Source organism: Amblyomma maculatum, chromosome 2, assembly GCF_055883805.1.
Source record: "Amblyomma maculatum isolate TAMU_Amacu chromosome 2, ASM5588380v1, whole genome shotgun sequence".
In the NCBI taxonomy this organism is placed as follows: domain Eukaryota; kingdom Metazoa; phylum Arthropoda; class Arachnida; order Ixodida; family Ixodidae; genus Amblyomma; species Amblyomma maculatum.
The window spans coordinates 93,840,666-93,865,141 of record NC_139345.1 but is presented as its reverse complement, the minus strand read 5'-3'; the positions used below and the strand labels follow the sequence as shown (position 1 = coordinate 93,865,141).

General features: G+C 47.3%; 1 protein-coding gene across 1 annotated transcript in view; it reads left to right on the top strand.

Moving 5' to 3' along the window:
• The window catches only part of Elk (Eag-like K[+] channel), a 365,673-nt gene that overhangs the window by 162,723 nt on the left and 178,474 nt on the right, over positions 1-24,476 (top strand). The gene's annotated exons all lie outside the window — the stretch shown is intronic.

The window sequence follows — 24,476 nt, the reverse complement described above, 5'->3', positions numbered from 1 at the left end:
TACATGATCGAGTGAGAAAAAAAACACAAGACCATACAGACTGTGGATGGTCATCAAGTCTGCCTTGATGACAGAACTGATGAGGCTGCAAGCTCTATGAATTCTTCTAACGAATGCTGCGCAGTTACAGATTTATCTAAGGCGTTCCATTGCCCTACTGCTCGGGGACAGAAAGAAAAATAATATGTGTTGTTAGCCCAAGCGTATTCATTAATTGTAAACTCATGTTTGTGACGTGTTTCTCTAGAACGGTTAAAACTAATGTAAGTAGCAGAACCCATGTTGAATGCGTTATGAATTATTTGATATAAAAACTTGAGTCTATGAATTGTTACGCGACTTGATAATGTACCTAGGCCTGCGCGGGAAGCAGCTCCATGGGAGAGTCAGTGTGCCGGTATCTGTGGTAGATAAGTGAGCACGTGTGCGCGTAATTATGCTACGGTATCTTTCGACTAATATTTGCTTTTTCGGAGTGCATTGGGGGGGGGGGGGGCTTCTCCTCAACTACGTTCCTGCCTCTGCTATAGTGTTCTCACCTTTTCCACTTTGAAAATGATTTGGCATGACAGTAACGTCAAGCGCTTTCCATAATTGCTCGCTCTTCTCCGTCGCGGTCAACTACTCTCACCGCCTGACTCAGCGAATTCTGACGCCTCTGGACTCTGAAATGAGGCGACGCCAATTGGGGCACGAAAGGCACTCGAGTAATTAGAGCATCATTGCACAATCAGGGAGCAAGGTAACAGCCCCGTAGCGAGGTCACCTATACAGGCGTCCAACAGCATCGCGTTTTACGCCGCTGCTTGGAAGGGTGGCGGCGCGGGCGTGTGAAAGCAGGGCATCGAACTCTGCGGGGCATGACGACGACCTGCAGAGGGGTCGTCAACCCCTGTACTGCCGCTGCATGCGACCCCGCTGGTGTGGCTGGTGCTTGTACCGTGCCTGCTGCAAGTTGCAAGGGGCAGCCACATGACACCGTCACAGCCGAGCGCCGACGCATGCGACCCGCAACGCCCTGCGCCTGCCCTTCCTATCCCGCAAATGACGCGTTTCCCTGTTTTTCCCCCACCTGACTCCACGCGCTTTTGCTGGCCACATCGACGGCGAAGCCATGAGCTGACGCTTCCGCGGTTGGGACATAAGGAACGTGACTCACGTCCTTACAAAAGGTTAGTTTGGTCGACCCGCACATTTGCTTCTTTTTTTTTTTCTTTTTTTTTTTTCTCGCCTGTTACGAGGGGACTTAATCGGAAGGAGCGGTCGGCTGGCTGGGATCTCCAACATGCGGGTCATGCGACTAATTTGAGCCACCTACACGCGCTTCCAAGTGCTGGAAACGTTGCAAAATGCGTGTATCGTAATAAATACGTTTTGATTTCACCCGAAAGACTATGCTGGCGGCGGGGCAGGGGTTAAGGGAGTATATAGGTCATTTATGGCCCGGAAGGTATACGCTGCCGATGATGTTCAATTTTTTTTAGTACCGTTGCAGCACCCGTGGTGCTTAGCGAAAGCGTCGGTGTTGTCCGTCCCAAGCGTCGGATACTGAATTAAGCCTCCCGGTCCTAGCGAAAAACCTATGCGATATCAATAAACTCATACCTGGTTTCTCATACTAAACTCATACAACTCTCATATCATTTAACGTAAGAGAAATAAATGAGATTGTTCGATATTTGTATCAGTTTAGTATGAGACAATTTGTATGAGGTTATTGTGACTCATAGATGTTTGTTTTGTTCTTTTTTTCACTAGGCGCGCCGCCCTTCAAGACAACAGCCCAACAGGCAGTTCTCTCTAACCACCCCCTCTTCATCCTCTATAAAGCTTCACTGACCTTTTGGCTTTGACTTAGAGCGGCAAAGTAATATTCTAGGTAAATTAAACTGTTATTACACCTATCCTGCAGCAAGTTTTTTGATCGTCTTGTGTATTTATTTCGGGATGATAGCCATGAAGCGAAGCCCATTAATGGAAGATGGTGACTAGCGCGAAACAATTGCCGCTTTTACTCCCTACATGAATAGCTTTGCTGAGACAGGAATGAGCGTTATTGAACATGGCCGTACCATATGTAAGTTCCTTTATTCATTAACAAACGCCTTAAAGGAGACGTTCTCCAGAAAATACGGCGTAGGCGTTGTGAGCAAAGAATCACACGCGTGCATCTACCAGGTGACATGGCCGACCACTGACTAGTCTGCGGGTCGTGCGACATCAAGATAACTCATGACATTGCCGAGGAGGCAGGAGATGTCACAAAGTGGAACCAACTCGGGTAGGTCCTTTGAGAAGACAGAGTGAGGTGGGAAGCAATCATAAATGGCACTAGCTGAGTCACTGTAATGAAATAAATGTTATTTAATTACTGTTTTTGCTAACTGGTAATGCGATGAATTACTTTTCTCGTCTAGCAATTTAGTAATGTAATGAATCACCTAAATCAGTAAATAATTCATTCCAAATTACATTCGCTAATATTTATATTTGCTTCTTATGTGGGCAAAATAATGGACGCTTGGTAGGGCGCCTCGGAAGAAAGAACAAAGCGCAATAAAGGATGAGCCAGAAGGACGAATATTAGAAGAGCTATGTCTGAAGCCACAGAGGGGCAGCAGAAGGGACAGATGGCGTAGGAGAGAGGGCATACCTTGTCAAGAACGTTCGCTGGCACTCGATAGGTTGCGTAGGCTAAAGACAGAGTGATTTCCAGTAACACTGGTCCTCACAGGACGAACGGGGGAGAAAGCATGTAGAAATGTCCATGGCGTGAACATTAGAGTCCGGAAGCAGCTGAGCTATGGCAATTTTTGGGACCACCCTAGAATAAATAACCTGTCTCGGCGTTTCTGTCTTGAGAGCAATGAAACTGACGAGCGTTCAACCCCGATCCTGTTTTCATTGTTTCCTTGCCATTGCCTTATATTTCTATCGCACCGTGTTATAAGAAAAATGAGGGAGGGAAGAGTCGTCTAGGAGGGCATTTTGGGGACACGCAGACGAATGTGTGCGTCGGGGCATAGCATATGGAGAGCGATTGCAGTTTCGTTCATTAAGTTTTCTTAGTTCTTTCTTTATTCATGAAAACTGTAAAGTAACTTCAGGTAGGTTTCATTACTTTCGGAAGTAATTGTAATGTAATGTAATTACGTTTTAGGACTAGTAATTGGTAATGCAAATTAATTAATTTGCGCCATGTTTCGGAGAGTGGTTGTTGTTATTTAATATCTTTTCAATAGTAATTTAGCCATGTATGGAAGCAATCTAAAGACATTTAAATCCTGAGTCATGCTGTATTAGGCCGTCCCGACGTTATGTGCACACTGCATGTGTAAAACACGACTGTATGACCATGCTTATAAGATTTAACGATTCATACCGACTTAGGCTATGAGGAACGCTGTAGAGGATAGTTCCGGAAATGTCGACCCCTGGGGCTATTATACTTGCTCGAGCATCGCACTGTGTAATGGCGCCTTAATTTTAGCCGCCATCGAAAAGTGGCCGCCGCTGCCATGAATAGATCTCAGGCTATGAGAGACGCCGTAGTGGAGGGCTGCGGCAATTTTGACCACCTGGGGTTCTTTCGACCAATGCAACTTTTGGCACAGCAGTCGAGTGCCGCCACCATTGCACCACCTTAGCGGGGCGTTAGATATTAGGGGCAGCGGCAAACTTTAAAAAAATGATATCCGTAGAAGTTATGCCCCGATTCATGCAGCTCTACTTTTTGAGATACAATTGCATGCTACAAGGCGGTATTTGATGACGAAAGCTGTGTTTATTTAAAATACTGGCTGCTCCGGAGCCTAAGCTGCTCCGAAGACTCCTTTTCACTCACTGCAGTAAGTTGTTTATTATTAATAACGTTGTTTATTGCCTCAGGGTATAATGTAAAGAAATTAAATAAAGGGGGTATTAAATGAAAGAAAAAAGGTTGGCTGTTCTAATAAAGTTCAAGAGAGATCGATGATAAGGCCCTTGCGTTCATGTAATGTATGAAGATGAGTTGTTCGGCGAAAGGCCCACTGCTGTCAGGTGCCGAATTCTCGTCGGCTTCAGTGCCGGGCAGACCCACAACAAGTGCTGAATATCTGCCTCGTGATCTTTTGACTTGCAGGCAGGACATCCTGGACGTTGATATGAGTATCGATATTGAGACCATGTTCATGTCACAGCAGGTGTGAGGGCAACCCCGACCCGGATCCTCCGTAGCGTAACCTCCTCAGCGCGGGTAAGGGTAGGGACACACTAGCGGGAAGACGCGCGCGGCATGCCGGCGGCGGCAAGCAGCTTGCCGCAAAACCTGCCGCGGCGGCGCGTAGACCTGCCGCGCGCCGAATGGGTCGAGGAGCCATTTTCGGCGGCTTGCCGCGTGCCGCGAGTCGGAAGAGCCAATGAGAGACGTCCGGCTCAGCGACGTGCGCGTCAGTGTCGCCATCTCGTGCCTACTACCGAAGTTAACTACCCGCGGCTCAGGCGGTGAGACTACGATCAAGCGCTCCGTGTCATGAACGACGAAGCGAGCATTCTTTTGTGCCTCCGTGTTGAAAACTTAGCCTCAGTGAGAGAATAATGGAACACTTGCTTGAGACTGTTTGGTTATTCCCCTTTTACGCAAAAATCGCCCGATGAGCGATCATCGGCAAAGCATTCGATCTCGCAGGCGAGTTGTTTTCATACGTGAGCGCCCGCTGAACATTCACGTCGGGGAAAATGTGAACAGGGCAGTAAACTTATTTAGAATGCTCGAGCGGTGTGCTGCGGAGCGAACATGATCGTCGCGGTAGATGACGAAGGACAACGAGAAGCTGGAATGCGGTCTACGGCCGAAAAAAGAATCGCAGATCAGCTCACGCAGTCGAACACAAGGAGAGATTAGCGTTGTCACGTGACCTCCGCGGCGATCGCCGCGCGAAACCGATGTGGCCTCTCTGCCGCGCGGGCGTCCTGCCGCTGGCGGCACGCCGCGCGCGTTCTCCCGCCAGTGTGTCCGTACCACGTGTGCGGCGCCGGAGGTGCTCCTTTCTTGTAAGAAGCAGAAGGGCATCATCCATAGTGAGGAAGCGTGTCAATGATGAAGGTAGAGTCGCTTGGCGGGTTGCAGAATCTGCAGAGGTTTGAGAACTGAGTAGGTCACGTGGGATCCACTCAATTCGAATGGTTTGCATGATGTGAGCCGCCAGACGATGTATATTCTGGCAGATTTCTGGACAGCGACTGACGCGTCGGAGCAGACGTATTGCTTGTAGGGCGTCGGTGCGGATCACAATTTTGGCTGTAGGTAGTAAGGTCGTGACGGAGAAAGAGCGAAGAGCCTCTTGAACAGCAGCCAGCTCAGCGCAGAAAGAAGAAGGAGGTTCTACAAATTGATATCTGGACATGCTACCAAGCGCCGGCTTACAAGGACAATGAATTGCAGTTGTCGTTTCACATCTGTTAATGCTGGCATCTGCATATGCAATTATTGAGCCTTGAGGCAGCTTAGTGTCTTGCTCTGCGATCCTTTCATGAAGGGATGATGCCGCATAAGATGTTGATCTATGAAGGTCAGTAGGTTTGTTTTCGCCTTGCTGAACAAAATTCCATGGAGGAAGAACTGGCAATGTCGGCGGCAATATGGTGTGCGATGTAGCATAGACCCGGAGTGCTCGCGGTGAGTGCAAAAGGGTCGCCTTTAAAGCTACGAGCATCACGGCGTTGCTGTACTAGTTCATCTAATATGTTGAGATGAGCGTTCTCTTGTAGTGCCACGAACGGTATGATGCGGGGGAGACAAGTGATGGTTCTCATAGCCTCTCTATTCACTGCTTCTAGACTATCCCATTGAGCTCTTATCGAGTGCTAAAACTGTGCTTGATAAATGAGACGTGGCTGCAAAACCGCTGTCACCAAATGTCGTGCGCCGTGGGAGCAAGCGCCACCGGATTTAGGAGCAATACGTCTCATTAGGCTCAAGGTCTGCATCGCCCGCTTTTTAGCCTAAGAAAGCCAGGTGGTTCCCGTTCCCGATTTATGAATCGATGATCCCAAAATTTTCAATGTCTCGCTTTCGTGCAAGGGGATCCCAGATAGCTGGAGACGGATCGGCATCGCCGCGAGTTTACGGCGACCCCAGCGGTTGGCGACCGATGTGTACATAGTTTTGCTCGTGGAAAAGCTCCAGGCCGACAGATTTAACATAGTTGGCAGTAATATCCAAGGCTGACTGCAAGGCTGCCGCTTGAGTAAAGATGTCATGGTGTGTACTCCACACCGTAATATCATCGGCATAGTTCAAAAAGTTGACCTCAGGGACATTATGTAAGCGCCATGCAAGAGGAATGAAGGCAATGTTAAACAGCGTTAGTGACAGTACTGAGCCCCGGGGTACACCGCGAACAGGGACAAATGATCCGATGGAATCGCCATTAAGCCGTATTGCAAATCTGCTTTCAAGGAAAGATTTTATGAAACTGCGTACCCTAAGAGGGAAACGCAGCGTGTCAATACAATTTAAAATGGCGTCGTGGCTAATGTTATCATACGCCTTTTCGACATCCATAGCGACAATTGTGCGCATATTGCGCCTGCGGGTTGACGACAGTAGTTTTCATTCGCTGAAATAAGGCCACTGCGTCTGAGAGCAGAGCCCGTGGCCTGCTCAGTAGAAGAACATCAGACAGGCCATAGCCTCCTCTGTATAGGCCTGTCCATTGCCTCCTTTATACTCTGTATAAAGGCGGCAATGGACAGGCACGACCAGTGAGGCGCGTTTGCTTAGGTAACAGGTAACGCCTGCAAAAAAAGAAAAAAAAAGAACGAAAAAAAGACTTTACGTGACCAAGGGCTACATCCTGAAACTTCTGCTTAGAGTGCTATTTATCTCCTCTGTCTCAGCACACTTCTGAGCGAACCATTTAAAACGGATCTCGAGCGGTGAAAAAAAAAATGGTAAATTTCTGGCGATCGGATTAAAATTACCAAACAAACTAAATAAACTACTAATTTCATGTCTCACCGCAGTATACGCGTTGCGTTCTGTCTGTGTTTTCATTCCGCGCATACCTAGTTTACCAGCTAACTTTGCCAAGGCTATCCTCAAATATTTAAGAGACAAAGGGTTGGGCACTGTGTTATATAGTAGGGTGTGCGTGTATATTGCCGTTAGAGACCTGAAAACGACATGCACACATTCCTTACTCATCCGCTCCTTTATTGGGCACATTAACCTTCCTATCTGTGGTCATCGTTCTCCCTCCCTCCCTCCCTCCCTCCCTCCCTCCCTCCCTCCCTCCCTCCCTCCCTCCCTCCCTCCCTCCCTCCCTCCCTCCCTCCCTCTAAGTTCATTTACGACAGAGATCTTGTCCGTTGTCAAAAATAATTATACATGGGCCCGGAAGTAACTTTGTTCGAGCGGACAATAGCGGAGTTCCTATGATTAAAAATGCCGTCACCTTGACAATGGTTAATGTCAGTTGCATCTTCTACACCGACAACATTAATTTACGCTTTGAAATTGCATGAGAGAAAATTGTACTTTGAACACAATGTCGCCAAAATTAGTTTCTCAGGCCAGCTTCAGCAAAGCCTTTGATCGCATTAATCACATCATTATGCTGGATAAAATGTAAGGCTATGCGTCCACAGGAGTAGCATAGGAACTGATTCGTTCATATATTGCGGGTCGATGGCAATACCTTTCAACAGACAAAGACAAATCGCTCTTAAAATATATGGTGTTAGGAGTGGCAGAGGGAAGTATATTGGGAGTTAATCTTTTCGTTTTTGGCACAGGTGACCATGTTGCAAAAAAAAAAGACAAAAAAAAAACGAGTTCAAAAATTTGTTATCAACGCGGACGATTGTTCCTTTTTTTTTTTCTTTTTTTGCATGGGAAGATCGTTCTTGAATTGTTATCTAGGCAGGTGCATTCTGATCTAGTTTAGATGTATGGTGCAAGCGAAATTATCTGGTACTGGACGAATAAACAAAAACGTGTTTGCTGTTTCGTCCGTTGGGAGCAGCTAAGTCGCTTGAATGCATTAGTATTTGCCCTTACAAGGTTCATATCGTAAATTGCGAAACCTCTTATATTTATTAAACATGTATCCTGGAACCAACAATTACGATGAGTCTTTATTCTGTACATAAATGTAAACAGTGGCCATAATCCCTTGGTACCGACAAGGTCTCCCAGCGCTAATTAAGGAATTACTTTATGATGCCCTTTTTAGCTAATATGTAATTATGCGCTGGCACGTATTAATTCTTGTACACATAAGCAGCATAGTGCAATAGCACGAAAACCGCGGTCCACGTGGCATCAGATGTTTCGTATTTAGAACACGCCACACCTCTTTTTAAATATTTCGTATTTATTTGTTTATTTATTTATAATACCCTCAGGGTACAGTTGTACGTTACAGAGGGTCCGGGAATTGTACGCTAACAAACTGTTATATTTTTTGTAATAAAGCTGTCCACGGCAGATCCGAAATAGATATTTCTCGACCTTGCACAAATTCAACACGCTACAGTAACTTATCGTCACCGATCTCCTTGGTGTGTTCGGTTTCCCGCGCACAAAATACGTTCAACAGATTGTTCCCCACACATTGCCAACGTTTAAATAACTACGACTCACTAAAACTGATATCAATACGTTAACAAAAACATTTTTCTTTTTTCAGTTTGTTTACGTCAAAGACAGGAAGACTAGTTTTTCCGCAAGTATGTAGGTCAAGATTTCACAATTTCCTTAAATGGGGAGAAGAGGAAGGGAGGTGAGAAAGTCGCATTCTGTCAGTCAGGCTAGTCTCTCTTAAAAAGCGAAGAAGTGCCATGTAGGCTTTGGGCGCACATGATTTTTGTGACCATGGTCCCAAGATCTTCCCTTCCGTTAAGGGGCGAGCGTCCAGACGATCCAATGCAGTGCGCTGCGTATGTCGTTCAGTTGCAAAAACAGGACAATCACAAAGGAGGTGCTCAATCGCTATGCTACAGAACAGCTTGAGTTTGGTTTACCAGCGTACTTTTCACAGTGCCGCCACCACAGTTACTCATAGCGCCGCACAGCATGATAAGATACTGGGCTAACTATTCAATTGTTTCAATATTGTAAAAAAGCGAGGGTTTCATAAATTGACGAGCTGTGGTTTGTGGGGTTTAACGTCCCAAAGCAACTTAGGCTACGAGAGACGCCGTAGTGGAGGACTCCTGTAATTTCGACCACCTGGGATTCTTTAACATGCACTGACATCGCACAGCACACGGGCGCCTTGCTTTTCGCCCCCAGCGAAAAGCGGCCGCCGAGGCCGGGATTCGATCCCGCGTCCTTGAGAGCAATAGTCGAGCGCCGTAACCACTGCGCCACCCTGCCAGGGTAATCGATAAGCAGTGTGTACTCATCAGCAAAGCTTCATGCAAAAACCAGTCCCAACGTTTACTAAAGAAAAATAAACGGGATGCGCGACATTTTCTGAACCTTTTCACTGCAGCGCTGACAGGAAACGCACACCAGAGAAAAGACGTGCACACTGGCGTTGACTTACAAGTGCTATTTTGCTTGAGTGGAGGTCCCCATAATAGGCATGCACCGCCACAATCATTAACATTCGTAGAATTCGCTGTGTCCTGCCCTGTTTTCAGTGTGTCTGTTGTCCTGTCTTCCCGCGCTTAGCCTCCAGCAAAATCATAATGTCATCCCGCAGTGGTTTAGTGGTTAGAGCGCTCGACTGCTATGCCCAAAGACGCTGGATCGAATCCCGGTCGCGACAGCTGCTTTTCAATGAGGGCGAAAAGCGAGGCGACCGTGCGCTGTGCGATGTCAGTGCACGTTAAAAAACCCTAGGTGGTCGAAACTTTCCGGAGACCTCCACCACGGCGTCTCTCATGGCCTCGGGCGTTTCGGGACGTTGAATCCTATAAACCAAACCGAACTAAAATATAATCTATACATAATTGGGGCGTAATTGCCATCTGCAAAAGTACTCAAATATGTGAGAAATTAATTATTACTTTAATATCCCATAGAGTTTGTTACTGAAACGGGGGCTGATACAAAAAAAGGATGGTCGGGTGAAGATGACCTCACTAACACTGATATATTCCTAAAACAGAAAGCACACCTCCATGCATTTCAAAATGTTTAGTATCCGGTCATTACAATAGGTCATTTGAGACTCTTTCTACATTTTCTTAGCACAAAAAAGAAAAGGAATGACTATACATATCGTTAGAAGAAAGATAGATTTCTAATTTGATTATAACACACCTCTGTAAAACAATACAAGTGTTTACAGAGTTCTCTTCCTCGGCTATCCCAGTTGAGTAAAAGAGACTGTTATCAGTACTTCTCTTTTATTACTTTTATTCACTGTTGTCATTCAAGCCTGCCGCTTTCGTTGCTAATTGAGCAAAGAGTGGTTACACATAATGGCGGTCGTAAATGAGGAATTATAAAGTGTACCGAACGTCAAAGGAACGAACGGGCGAAACTTCACGAACTTGCTTTGATAGCAGATGCGTAGCGTAATTTGTTCTGTCGAAAACATGAGGGGTGGAATGTTTCCAGAGATAGCGCAAAATACCTCCCCTGCTTATAATTGATTCCTCGTATCCGTCGGACCCATTCTTCTTCAACAACGCGGGGTGACGAAGAAGAGCCTAAATCCGCGAAGAGCGCGAAGAGAGCGGCAATGCGTATTATTCATTGGAATGCCGTTAATGCACATTAGGGTTCGCACAATTAGTCGCTCTTTTAACCGTACCGCGAAAGGAGGTCTTGTGTTTCTCTTTTTCTTTTCCAGCCGGGGTAATTCTTTTCATCCGCTGTTTTATATAAACATTTTCTCGACCTCACCGAGATATCGACACCAGCTTCGTTCAATAACAACTTCCCAATCCATTTTTCTCTGCGCTCGTGGCGGGTTCACACCGGCCTTGGAACAAGATTTCCGCGTTTCCAGGAAGGCCTAAAGGCAAAGTCAACTCTATTCCATCGAAATGGCGGAACGTAAGAGGAAGAACTCGGCAAAGTCGTCGCAGTTTGTTGGGCTATGCTTGCAACACTCTCTCAAATTGTAAAAGATTGGCTCGCACAAAGAAAGCAAAAAACGATCCGGTGTGTTGAAACAAAATATACTGGACGCAGTTTCAACTTCCGCGTTTCATAGGGAGCATTTGATTTTTTTTTTTTAACCTTACAGCTTCCTGGTATTTTCCATCCTAGCGCGGCTCGCGTCGCATTCCTTCGACAGGATGTTTTTAAACCTTCTTTCCCGGCCATCAGCTACAACTTCAAAGAATTTCTGTTTACTTTGCTCCGCCTCTCCCAGCGGCACGTAAGTGAAAGCCGTTGCTGGTAATTATTTGTTTATTTCACGGACTACGCAATCCGTCCCCTACTAGGACGAATATTTTAGTGTGAGGCAAAATGGATTAGGAACATGATGAATAAACAGCGCATCAGACTAGGCCGAAGATCAAGAAGCAAACTGAACGGGATTAGGAAGTTTTTGAATGGAGTTGATGTCGATATCTAAGTGAGGTCCGAGAAATTTTCTACGACGTGTATGAAGCCTCGCACAAAAAAAATTTACCCAGCTTGAAAAAAAAAAAAATGAGAAGGGAAAACAAGAGTCCCTCCGTTCGCACCACGGTCAAGAAAACGGCTAATTATGCGAGCCCTGAATGTCCATTAAAGGCATTCCAATCAATAAAACGCAGACATTACCGCACTCTTGTCGTTTTTTCGCGAAGCTCAGTAGGATCATCCTCAAACTCAAAAAGACTAGAACATCGGTCAGTATTGCTTCCGCGCCACCGTACTCTTAATGCGGGTTATGTGTTTTCCGCAGGTAGAATAAAAATAAATATTTCGGATAATTTGGCACGCTTAGCTCCAATAAAAATTAGATGCACTGGCAGTTCATTTTTCCTTTCGGTTTTGGTTCAAAGCTCGGTTTTCAAGGTCAAGAAGGCTTCAGATAAAGTTTGCAAAACTGTTAGCTTGGTGGCCCTATAGCGATAGCGCGATATAATACTGAAAAGCCGCGTAACGCAACTTGACGAAACAATGTGCTAGCTATGTGTTATAGATCCATCGAGCATGGGCGAAGGTTGACGAAGACGACAGCATATAAACCAAAGCGCCGGAGACACGCAATTAAACACGAGGGGAGTCCTGGTGCCGTAGCGTTTCAATACCGAAGTAATTTCGACCACCTGGGGATCTTTAACGTGTGCTGTGCGATGTCAGCGCACGTTAAAGATCCCCAGGTGGTCGAAATTACTTCGTAGCCCTCCACTACGGCTCCTCTTTCTCCCTTTTCACTTTCACTCCCACCTTCCTCCCTTGCCTTACGGCGCAGTTGAGGCGTCCACAGCAAACAAGTGAGACAGTTACCGCGCCTTTCCCTTCCTATAAATCAATCAATCGTGGCTGTGAAACCCACCCATGGCCATAAAGCAATGCGGGCTCGGTCTAACTGCCTGCCAGCTGCCAGCTACAAAAAGCTCTCCACCCGAGGGTAAGATTACCTGGTTAGTTAGGAAAACGATGTAGTCGGAAGGAAACGTATGGACACATATTTCTCAAATCATTTTCGATCCTAAACAACAGGGCATAATAATAATAATAATAATAATAATAATAATAATAATAATAATAATAATAATAATAATAATAATAATAATAATAATAATAATAATAATAATAATAATAACTTCGTTTACAGGAAAGGGAAGGCGCAGTATCTGTCACACGTTTTTTTTTCTGTGGACACCTGAACCGAGCCGTAAGGGAGGGGAGGAAGGTGGGAGTAAAAGTGGAAAGAGAGCAAAAGGAGCCGTAGTGGAGGGCTACGGAATAATTTCGAACGCCTGGGGATCTTTAACGTGCGTTAACGCAGAGCACACGGACGCCTTATCGTTTCGCCTCCATCGAAACGCAGCCGAGCACACGGACACCTCTTCGTTTCGCCTCTATTTAAACGCAGGGCATAAGCAGCTGAATTTATTTCCGTGCTTGCTCCAGAAGGTGCACCGATTGGTGAACAAAGTTGAATACGAATGATGTTGAATGCGAAGAAACGCTATGGTTTAGGAGAGAACAGCGTTGGCTTGTGGGCCTTCATAGCCGCCTACATAACTGTGAACGAAATCCAACAAGCGCGCACTGACAACGCAATTTTATTAATTTTATCAAAAATTCTAGTTATTCATTGTGTATAACGAGTAAGCAAAGCAGTGTTGTTTTGAAAAGTGCAACTTTGCAATTGAATACCAATTCACGAATGACGTCAACAAATGTGGTTTGTGATATTGCCACACCGCTGACCATCTTCTGGCGCCACGAAGTGGCCGAATGTCTTGGCACGTGGCTAAGCGTCATCCTCGTCTCTCTCTCGAGTTTTCGCTTGATTAGAAAGGGCCAGCTCGGTTGTTGTGCTGCTTGCTACGTGTGTTGGTGACATTTTGGTGGATTGTGCAGGATAAGATCCCATGTACGTTGCCCCCGAAGACGTCAGTGACGCTGCTCATCAACGCGTGGACGCGACTCCTGTCCATAAAGCCAGCCGTCGCCTGCGAGGCCTACAGCCTGAGTTTGAACCGCTGTCCACCCCGCTACGAACCATGACATCCACGACGAGCAGCCAGACAAGCCAGCCTTCCAGCAACGCCCCACCGTTCGTCTTTCTCCCACCGCGATCACCGCCATCATTTCATGGTGACCGGTTAGAGGATGTGGAAGACTGGTTGGCCAGTTTTGACCGTGTGGCTGCATTTAACCAATGGGACGACGAGCGGAAGCTAATGAATGTGTACTTCGCGCTGCAAGACTCGGCCAAGACGTGGTTCGAGAACCACGAGGCGTCCTTTGTCAACTGGGCAGCCTTTCGCCATGAGTTACAACATTCAGCTCAAGTGCACGCAAAGAAAATGCAGAGATTGCAATTCGTTCAAGGTCTCAACAGTCAAATGAGAGTGTGGCCATGTTTGTCGAGGACATGACGCGGCTTTTCAATCGGGCCGACCCTACCATGCCTGAGGCAACGAAGGTACGGCACCTCATGCGCGGGGTGAAGGAGCAGTTGTTCGCTGGCCTTATTCGCGATCCCCCAAGAACTGTCGCAGATTTCGTGAGAGAAGCTACCAGCATGTAACGTTCCCTGCAGGAACGGAGTACCCAATACGGCCGCCAGGCAAGCGTAGCGGCCGCACCCTGCTTCGCGTCCGTGCCAGCAGCCAGCGACGAGGCATTGCGGGAGCTTGTGAGGAGCATTGTCCGCGAAGAGCTGCACAACCTCCACTTGAATGCTCCCTCTGCAAATAATTATTCTATCGTGGACGTCATCCGTGATGAAATTCGGCGAGCGGTGCAGCCACCACCACCACCAGCACCACAACCGGAGCCATGCATCATGACTTATAGTGATGTCTTACGTCGACCTGCTCCCGAGCCAAATCCATTCCGTCCCGTTGTCGGACCACCGCCTCGCTACACGCGCCCCGTCGAGCAGCAACAAGATTTGCGCCCCCTCGAGCCACAGCAATACCAGCGTCCCGCTATCAGCAAGGCGCACTTGTGGCGCACGCCCAACAGACGGCCGCTCTGTTATCACTGCGGCGAACCTGGTCACATTCTTCGCAATTGCCCATACCGGAGAATAGGCTTGAGAGGATTTCCACCAAACGCGCCTCGACCCCGCTATGGCGAAAGACCACAGGAGATTGAGGAGTACTTGGCTGCTAACGAGATGCAGCCAACGTCACCACAACGGCGGTCACGATCAACATCTCCGAAGCGTTTTGCTTCGCCCAGTCGGTACTCCTCCTCTGGGCAATTCAGAGGCACGTCCCCTCACCGGGAAAACTAAACACGGCGACCTCCGGGGGTGGGGCCGCCGCTACGTTTCAGATTAAACAGCCTCCACCCGACGATTTGACGCGACGGCCCGAGCGGCGACGACCCGATCCGATGAACTTACCGACGTGCTGCGAACGCATTGTTTCCGGGGAAATTTTTGTAACCGCCGACAGTTGTGATGTGACCGCACTTGTGGATACCGGCGCCGATTTCTCCGTCATGAGCAGCCAGCTAACCACGGCACTCCGTAAGGTTCTGACGCCTTGGTCTGGGCCAATGATGCGTACCGCCGGTGGTCATGTAATGACGCCGATTGGCATGTGCACTTGCCGCATAGAGATCTGCGGTTTTACTTTCACTGGCACATTTGCCGTATTACAAGAGTGCTGCAAAGGTCTGATTCTCGGCATGGATTTTCTTCAAGAGTATGGTGCGGTTATAGACCTTCGGGAGCAGCTCATGGTATCGTTTTCAACCAAGCGAGCCGTTGATAGCAACACGGACTTCCGGAAAACGATGTTGCTCGTCTGTGACGACCACATAACGATCCCTCCGCGTGCGAGCAAGTTCGTCACAGTCGAATGTGATCATAGCACCGGCACGAGTGGCATTGCTGAAGCTAACATGTCACTGCTTCTAACTCGACAAGTTTGTGTAGCTCGGGGCCTTGTCGAACTTGTCCGTGGCCAAGCCAACGTGCTAGTGACAAACTTCACATGTGAACCCCAACATTTCACGGCGAACACGGCGGTCGCTTATTTTGAAGAACTTGGAGAATGTACAGGCCAGTACGCTTTAACCAACACGTCATACCCCGACAATGCGACGCCTACAGCCATTCAGACTGATGTGAACCCGCACCTCTCGCCCAGTGAGAAACGCTGCATAGAGAATCTTGTCAATTCGTTCCGAGATTGTTTTGCATCAACCTCCAAGGTCCGACAGACGCCACTAACGAAGCACCGAATTATAGTTGCCGATGACCAACGTCCACTATGTCAGCGTCCTTACCGGGTGTCTTCAAAAGAACGTGATGCCATCCGCCGCCAAGTAACAGAAATGCTCCAGGACGACGTTATCCAACCGTCGACGAGCCCCTGGTCTTCGCCTGTTGTCCTCGTCGCAAAGAAGGATGGAACCTTGAGGTTTTGCGTAGATTACAGACGCCTCAACAACGTCACGAAAAAGGATGTGTACCCCCTGCCACGCATAGACGATTCCCTCGATCGCCTTCGTCATGCCACTTACTTTTCGTCCCTTGACCTCCGCAGTGGATATTGGCAAATAGAGGTTGACGAGCGAGACCATGAGAAGACCGCTTTTATTACCCCAGACGGTTTGTATGAATTTAAAGTGCTCCCGTTTGGCCTGTGTTCGGCCCCTGCCACATTTCAGCGAATGATGGACACTGTACTCTCTGGTCTGAAGTGGCAGTCATGCCTCGTATATCTCGACGACGTTGTGATTTTCTCGGACACGTTCGACGAGCACCTGAAACGTTTGCGCGCTGTCTTCGAGGCCATCCGATCTGCTGGTCTCTCTCTAAAACCCGAAAAATGCCACTATTCTTTTAACGAGCTGAAATTTCTCGGCCACATTGTCAGCGCTCGAGATGTTAGCCCAGACCCAGAGAAGACGGCCGCTGTCTCTTCGTTCCCCAAACCAGCGGATAAACGAAGCTTGCGTCGATTTCTCGGCCTCTGCGCGTACTATCGTCGCTTTGTTAACAATTTCTCCAAGATCGCTGAGCCTCTGACCCGCCTGACAAAAGACGCCGAGCCGTTCTTTTATGGCCCCGACCAGGAAAACGCTTTCACGGAACTCAAGTCCCGTCTCCAATGTACGCCAATACTTGGCCACTTCGACGAAGAGGCCGACACGGAACTGCACACGGATGCCAGTAACGTTGGCCTCGGTGCGGTCATTGTTCAGTGGCAGGACGGTGCAGAACGTGTCATTGCTTACGCCAGTCGCACTTTGTCCCGTTCCGAAGTTAATTATTCAACTACCGAAAAGGAGTGCCTCGCTGTTGTGTGGGCAGTCATGAAATTTCGTCCGTATTTGTACGGTCGTCCGTTTCGTGTCGTGAGCGACCATCACTCTCTGTGTTGGCTGGCAAACCTGAAAGATCCATCGGGTCGGCTTGCTCGATGGAGCCTTCGGTTGCAAGAATTTGACGTTACAATCGTGCACAAGTCCGGCAAGAAACACAGTGATGCTGACTGTCTGTCCCGCGCCCCTACTCCCTGCCACGCGGACGGCTCCGACGACGATTCCGTTTTCCTTGGTGTTATCGCGACGTCCACCTTATCCCGAAAGCAGCGGGCTGACTCTGAACTTTTGCCCCTCATTGAATACCTCGAAGGAACCGTGTCATCTCCTCCTCAGCTCTTCAGGCGCGGACTGTCGTCATTTTGCCTGCGTGATGGTGTGCTCTACAAGAAGAACTACGGTCCAACAGAAACTGCTTATCTGCTTGTAGTACCCACAACGCTACATGACGAAGTTCGTGCGTGCCACGATGACCTTTCTTCCGGCCATCTCGGGTTTTCTCGCACATTGGCACGGATACGCCGAAAGTACTACTGGCCCAGGCTAGCTGCCATTGTACACCGCTACGTCCGTACCTGCCGTGAGTGCCAGCGGCGGAAAACACCACCCATTAAACCAGCTGGGCTCTTACAGCCTATCGATCCCCCGAAATTCCCATTTCAACAGGTCGGCATGGACTTACTGGGCCCATTTCCGAAGTCCTCCATGGGTAACAGGTATATAGCGGTTGCCACTGACTACCTTAGCCGCTACTGTGAGACCAAGGATTCCCCGTGGTACCGCAGATGAAGTTGCGCATTTCTTCATTCACAGCATTGTACTCCGTCATGGTGCGCCAACAGTCGTCTTAACTGACAGAGGAACCTCGTTTACGTCGGCACTCACGAGTGAGGTACTTCGACTCAGTGGCACCACCCACCGTAAGACAACAGCCTATCATCCTCAAACGAATGGACTGACTGAGCGGCTTAACAAGACAATTGCCGATATGATTTCTATGTATGTAGACGATGATCATGGGAACTGGGACCGAATTCTGCCGTACATCACGTTCGCATACAACACTGCACTCCAGGAAACAACACGCTTCACTCCATTTCATTTGGTTCATGGACGCGAACCCTTGACTATGCTGGATGCCATGTTTCTTCCAGATTCTGCTCCCTCCACTGTCGTGGGGGCTGACCAATTTATTCGTGACGCAGAAGCTGCACGCCAGCTTGCCCGACAGCGAATTCGGCACCAACAAGTACACGACGCCCAGCGCTACAGCCTGCGACACCGAGAGGTGACTTACACGCCCGGCGACCAAGTCTGGGTATGGAGCCCAATACGGTTGCGAGGGCGCTCTGAAAAGCTTCTGCGGCGATACTTTGGACCTTACGAGGTGCTCCGCCGCCTCAGCGCGGTGAACTACGAGGTGCTACCACAAGGCACTGTACGCTCCTCTCGGCAGCCAAAATCTGAAATAGTTCACGTTGCCAGAATGAAGCCTTATTACAATCGGTAAACCAATTCAGGGTCCAAACCAGAGCCAGAGACTTTCCCGTATAACTTGCCCCGCTTTTCGACTATTCCCCTACGCTTGCGGCATCGGGTCGATGCCCCTTGGAAGGGGGGCAGTGCCACACCGCTGACCATCTTCTAGCGCCACGAAGTGGCCGAATGTCTTGGCACGTGGCTAAGCGTCATCCTCGTCTCTCTCTCGAGTTTTCGCTTGAATTAAAAGGGCCAGCTCGGTTGTTGTGCTGCTTGCTACGTGTGTTGGTGACAATATGTTAGGCGCAGGTTCAACTGGCTGGCTGCCCTTTGCTCGCGCATGGAAAAATATGAGCTAACCATTCTGTTCTACCATAGAGTGATTTTCCAGTCTCCCATTTATCCTAGGTTAAGCGTCTCGACGAATTCCATTATAAGAGGTCTTGGCAGGTGCACGCAATGGGGCAAGAATACACGCTAATGCCAGAGCGCTGATTTCTGTTAGGATTTCATTGTATGTGATTCGAATAGCGCAGAATAAGCGTTGTAGGGGCGGAGCGAGACCCCTCGCGCAACCAAGGTTCTCCTTCAAGCCCGTGTGTTTCTAATTACCCGGACAGAGACAGAGCACATTACGTAACACCACATTAGTCCTTGCGTCACGAGCCGCTGCATTTGGCGTTCGGATTGATCGCTAAGGAGCGGGGTGCAAAGCCTGCTATATAGCAGTGGGAACCTTACGAAACAAACAAGCAAACAACCAAATGAATAAGTTGTTACATGTTACTATTTCGCCGAGCCTCCGCATAGGTTACAGGTCTTTAGGGCGCCTAACTACTAAAGCGGGTTCGATCCCGGCCGCGGCGTCTGCTTTTCGATGGAGGTGAAAAGCAGAACGTCCATGCACTGTGCGATGGGAATGCACGTTAAAAATAAATAAACTACGTGGTTGAAATATTTAGACATTTCCGCTACAGAGTCCATGATAGCTTCAGTCACTGTGACCCGTTCCTTATGTTTATGCGAAAAAAACTTCCATCGAAACTCGGGATGTTTTTGCATCAAGTAAATCCCCGTATGTGCTTGTATACAGGTGTTCTGTGTGTTTAGCAGCACTGCACAACATAATACCAACATAAAAAAAAACGCGTCTAAGCGTATTGGTTACTTCATCTGCCGCTATAGCCGACAAGTCTGATCAACAAACGTGTCCACCCTAGACAACAGCACGAAATTGGCCAGAGCATTCGCTATACCGCCATTAGCTCTGATCATTAGCTTTTGACGACGGGAAGTATTTATATAATTTTCTTAAGGGGAGAAGGGGATTGGGCGCTACTAGCGAGAGGTGCCTCTAGGTAACTTGCTAAAATCAAAACGCGAGCCTGTTTGTTAACATTCGCTATCATTAAAAGTAAAGGAAGCAAACACAACCAACTTTCCCGGCTCTGATTTCATTTAGAACAAATCATTTTCGAAACATCTCGTAGCCACGTGCCAGCCGCGTCCGCATTTATTTAACTCACTCCATCACCTTTATAATTAAACGTAGTGAATTGGCAAATGCTCAAGTAAAACAAAAGGGGAATAGAAATTCATGTGCACGCATGGACGCCCGTGCTCAGCCCATTTGCCGGCCGCATATGAGGCCACTAACGACAGGCGAAATAAACGGGCCCGCAAAACCACGAATAGCGCACGAAAGGAGAACGGGAAACGCATGTGAGTGGTAAGGTGCAGTGAGCACCAGTCACGAAAGGCTGCCTTATTTAGTATTGGACCGAGCCAGATGGCCGTTGTCTTGGGTGGATGCGCTCTATTTTGGGCCGCTACGACGCCGCACCCACGGCGAAAAGTACGACAGCGCTCATCGCTATCTCTGCACGACCGTTGTGCCCGGCCTGGACAAATCCGTGCAGGGCTTTCGAAGTTGGGAGGGCCGTGAATCACCTATTTCCTAGTTAGCTACAAAATAGCGCCAAACTTTTGGCTTGGTCGCACAAGTGTTGTTCGTCTTTGTACGATGGATTATTCGACGACGGCACGCACACCTTGAAAGGTATGGCTGAGTGTAGAATGCGAGCCTCCACAGTCCTTATTGCGGATATGGAGTGTGCGAGGGTACACGCTATGCTGGGTTCCCGACCACAAAATTCGGTTGTCTTTTCTTCTGTGTTGTTTACTATTAGATCTTTCAAATCCTTCAACAGCGCCGTAAAAAAAATGGCAATAATACTAGGTGCATTTCAGGGTTTTAATCACTGTTCATTTCTTCCCTGTGTGTATGCTAACGTTTCCTGTCACCTTTCCTCCGAGTGTCACACATGTACGCACGCACGCACATGGAGACACACTTCGCTGTAACCACGGAACCTCTAAAAAAAATGGTAGCCTTTCCGGGCTGTGCACGCAACTCCTCTACCATAGGCACCTACGCCACAGCGTTCCTCTTTTCCCGACTTTCCCTTTCCACTGCGATGGCTCCGCACCGAAGCTGGGCTAAATATAGGAACGCGATGTGGTCCCTCCTACGAGCTCGGGATGGAAAGTTATTGAGCGGAATATGGAGGCGCATAACGGTTGGGCGCATGGTAAACATCCACAGAGGAGGCGAAGGACCGATGCTCTATTTTTTTTTTTTTTTAAAGAGGTTGGGCCACGCGCACCTGCGGTGTCTCCGTTTCATATCGCTCGCCTCACCGCATTTCTGAAGCCCACGACACTTTCAGAGAAAAGCCCGAACCCGACGCAAGATGGAAACAGATGAGCAAACCCGGTTTTTTTTTTTTTTTTTTTTTTTTTGGCAGCAAGAAGAAATGGGGTTCACTCTAACCGTCTTTGTTTTGAAAGTAACAACAAAATTTTCTTTTCTAAGTATGGGACGTTTTACTCAAATGAGCTTAGCCCTCTTTCTGATGGCTTTGTTTATAGTAGTTAGGCTACATTGTTATGCAGAAAGGCCTGAAAAAATACCGACTACCAGTAGAAAGTGCCCTTCCAACAATTGCGTTCTGCTAGCGTGCCGTTTCTTCAAAAGACTAGACAAACTCGTCGGCTTATGTTTTCAAATACGCCATTTCGTTAATGTAATAAGGTAGTATTATCTCCGTCTCCTAATATTGCATTCGGACTAACTTGGGCTTGTGCTAATGAATGAACCACGAGCCCTTGCGGAAGTTACAAGCAAATTGCCTCCAAAGGTCGTACAATAGTGCCCAATGCTTGAGAGTATGCGTTCACTGAAAAGAAAACATATTTTGATTTACATAGCTTTTTTTTTTTTTGAAGCGAAACCTTCACTATCCGTGTCAGACAGCAGCTTCGCGTGGCTCCACATAGCCTAGTTCTGCACATGCGCGTGACGTCACAGCCAAGGCCAGCTGCGCTGCCCCCTCGCCAAGCTCTACCAGTGTTGCCTAGCAACGATTAAAAGGTTTGCGACTCTTCAGCATTAAACAAAATTTACTTTCCACCGGGAATCCAACCTCCATCCCTCTGGTCCCCAGCCTAGCACTTTAAACAACTGCGCTACGGCCGTTTTTGTTTTTCTTTATTGCTAGTCGTCAATAATTACAAAATGTACAGTACACTATATTTACAAGGTTTGTAGAACGCTTGTCGGCTACGAACAATGGAGTCGTTTCATTTGGGCAAGTTTCCTAAACACCACTTCGATTTGAGGATCACATTCTGTATCTTTCAAAACATCATGTATTTTCACAATACTCTGGGCAAAATATTCATACACGGATCTGGCACCAGTGTCTGCGTGACGATAATCCATAGCACTGAGCCACACAGAATGCAGGCCGAGCAGGACGAAGAAGCGGGCAGTGGCGTGGCTAGGAGCGCTCGCGCTAAGCCCAGTCCGGTAAAAGTTAACGATTGGTGTCAATGGAAAGAGGGTGACGTAATGTTGTATCCAAAAAACTTATTAGGCCAATAAGTTATATAAGGTAAATAAATACAGATAAAATGTAGAAATAAAGGCGAAAATTGTCTGATTAGCCAATGGCTTGGCGCCACATTTGAATGTATCAAATACTAAAATAGTTAGGTCAGTCAATTAGGGTGACGCCGAGATGTATCAAATACAAAATAGATAATAAAATCAGTGAATTAAGCTGACGTCACGCAGCCTGTAGTCGAACCAATAAAGGGCATAGGAAGGAATTGGCGCCCAATTTGAAAGTAACAAAAACTAAAATGGGTAAAGAAGAAGTGAATTAAGCAACTAGAAGCAGCCACAAGCAACCAACAGCAGCATCCGTGCTTTCGCATTACTCCAATGCAGATTCTGGAGTGCTCTTTAATTTTTTCTATTCATGTGGCCATGGTTCCTGACGTGCACATTATGTGTTTTATGTACTCATGTCAAACAGGTTACAAAACCCGCCATCCCAGTACGTGACCCTGTCATGCATTTCGCAGTAACAAGGCTGCTTCCAAAACCGAAAAGGTCAGTGCACCTTTCGAAGAGAAAGGCAGTCGATTTGGGTGCTTTTTTTATATATATATATATATATATATATATATATATATATATATATATATATATATATATATATATATATATATATATATATACATCTGGTGCTCTTCTCAGCTCACTCTGCGTGCCTCACTCACTTTGCTCCCCGACGTGACCAATCCAAGTTAAGTAGTCCGCGCACGATACCTGGCTCAGTTGAAATATTGAGAATTCACCCTCAGCTGGCGTGCAATGAAGCGGTCTTTCGTGCTGTGACTGCGTTATAGACTTTCTGCTTTCGATCTTGTAAACGGTTGGCATGTGAATCATAAAAATTCCTTAGAAATGCCAAATTTAATTGCGCGATGCTTCTCAAGTTCGTAACCGTTTATTTTTATTTTTATTTTTTTCTGGCAATTGGACTTCTGCCGAAGTCGATCGTTAAATTACAGCCTCAGTTCCTGTTTTCTGTCTTGTGACCGTGCTACGTTCATACTAGTCCGCACGTCTTCATTATTGTCTGGTTGTTTTTTTTTTCTTTTTTTTTTTTTTGAATTGTAGTGACAAGCTGTTCCTCGCACCCGTCGAATTTTAGAATGTTCAGCTCAGTACGGACCCTTCCTTCATTAACATGCGTGCAAGCTTCCATGTAAAAGGCTGGTTTTAGGTTGTCTTAGGTGACGTTTTATGTCGTTTAATGTCGCGGAGAGACTCGGGCTATAAGGGACGCCGTGGTGAAGGGCTTCAGCAGTTTCAACCACCTGGGGTTCTTTAACGTGCACTGACATCGCACAGTACACGGGGCCGTTGCATTTCGCCTCCATCTAAAAGTCACCGCTGGGGCCAGATTTGATCCTGCGTCTTTGGGTTCAGCAGTGAAGGGCGCTAACTGCAAACTGGTTAGAACGCTAAGTTAGAAGTGGGACCTACGTTACCTACGTTAGTAGGTAAGCAGGTACAGGTGCGGGCATAAGTAAACGCAGCACATTTTTCCGTTCACGTTAAAATCACACCTTCTGCACTGGAGATTAAAAAAAAAAACAATAATTGTCCAATTAAAGGGGCACCGGCAGCTACTACATGTTCGCACATATCACTACTGCCAGTTGCAATTATGCAACGCGTGAAACGTTTTAGAAGGAAATAGCGTACTCCGTTTACTTTTGTCCGTACCGATACGTAGCAGCGTACGCTCTAAGAAGTTAATCCTAGCCCGTACCCCTAAGGTATAACGGGCGTGTCGGTATTGTAAGAAAAGTATGTGTTAAAAAGGAAAACGATATTGTAACTCCTATACTGAGCGAATTCTATTTGACTCGCTGTTACCACCGCTGTCTCATCCGTATCAGTGTTATTATATTAACAAGCACAGCAAACATGTTTGTTTCATTTCAGTACAGTTCATTTTGAATTATTAGTCCACTAATTATCTTCTATTTGTGTCAAAGCCTTCCTATCGCCTCCGTGACAGGGCTGGTAGTCGCCTGAAAACACTGGAGTCTCCCAAATCACCGGAATAATAGTATTTTTCACAATCAACAACATCAACGTATCTTCTCTTTACCACGCACTTTAGTTAATACATCTCAACATCTCAATAGATGGTTGCCTGTTGGCTAA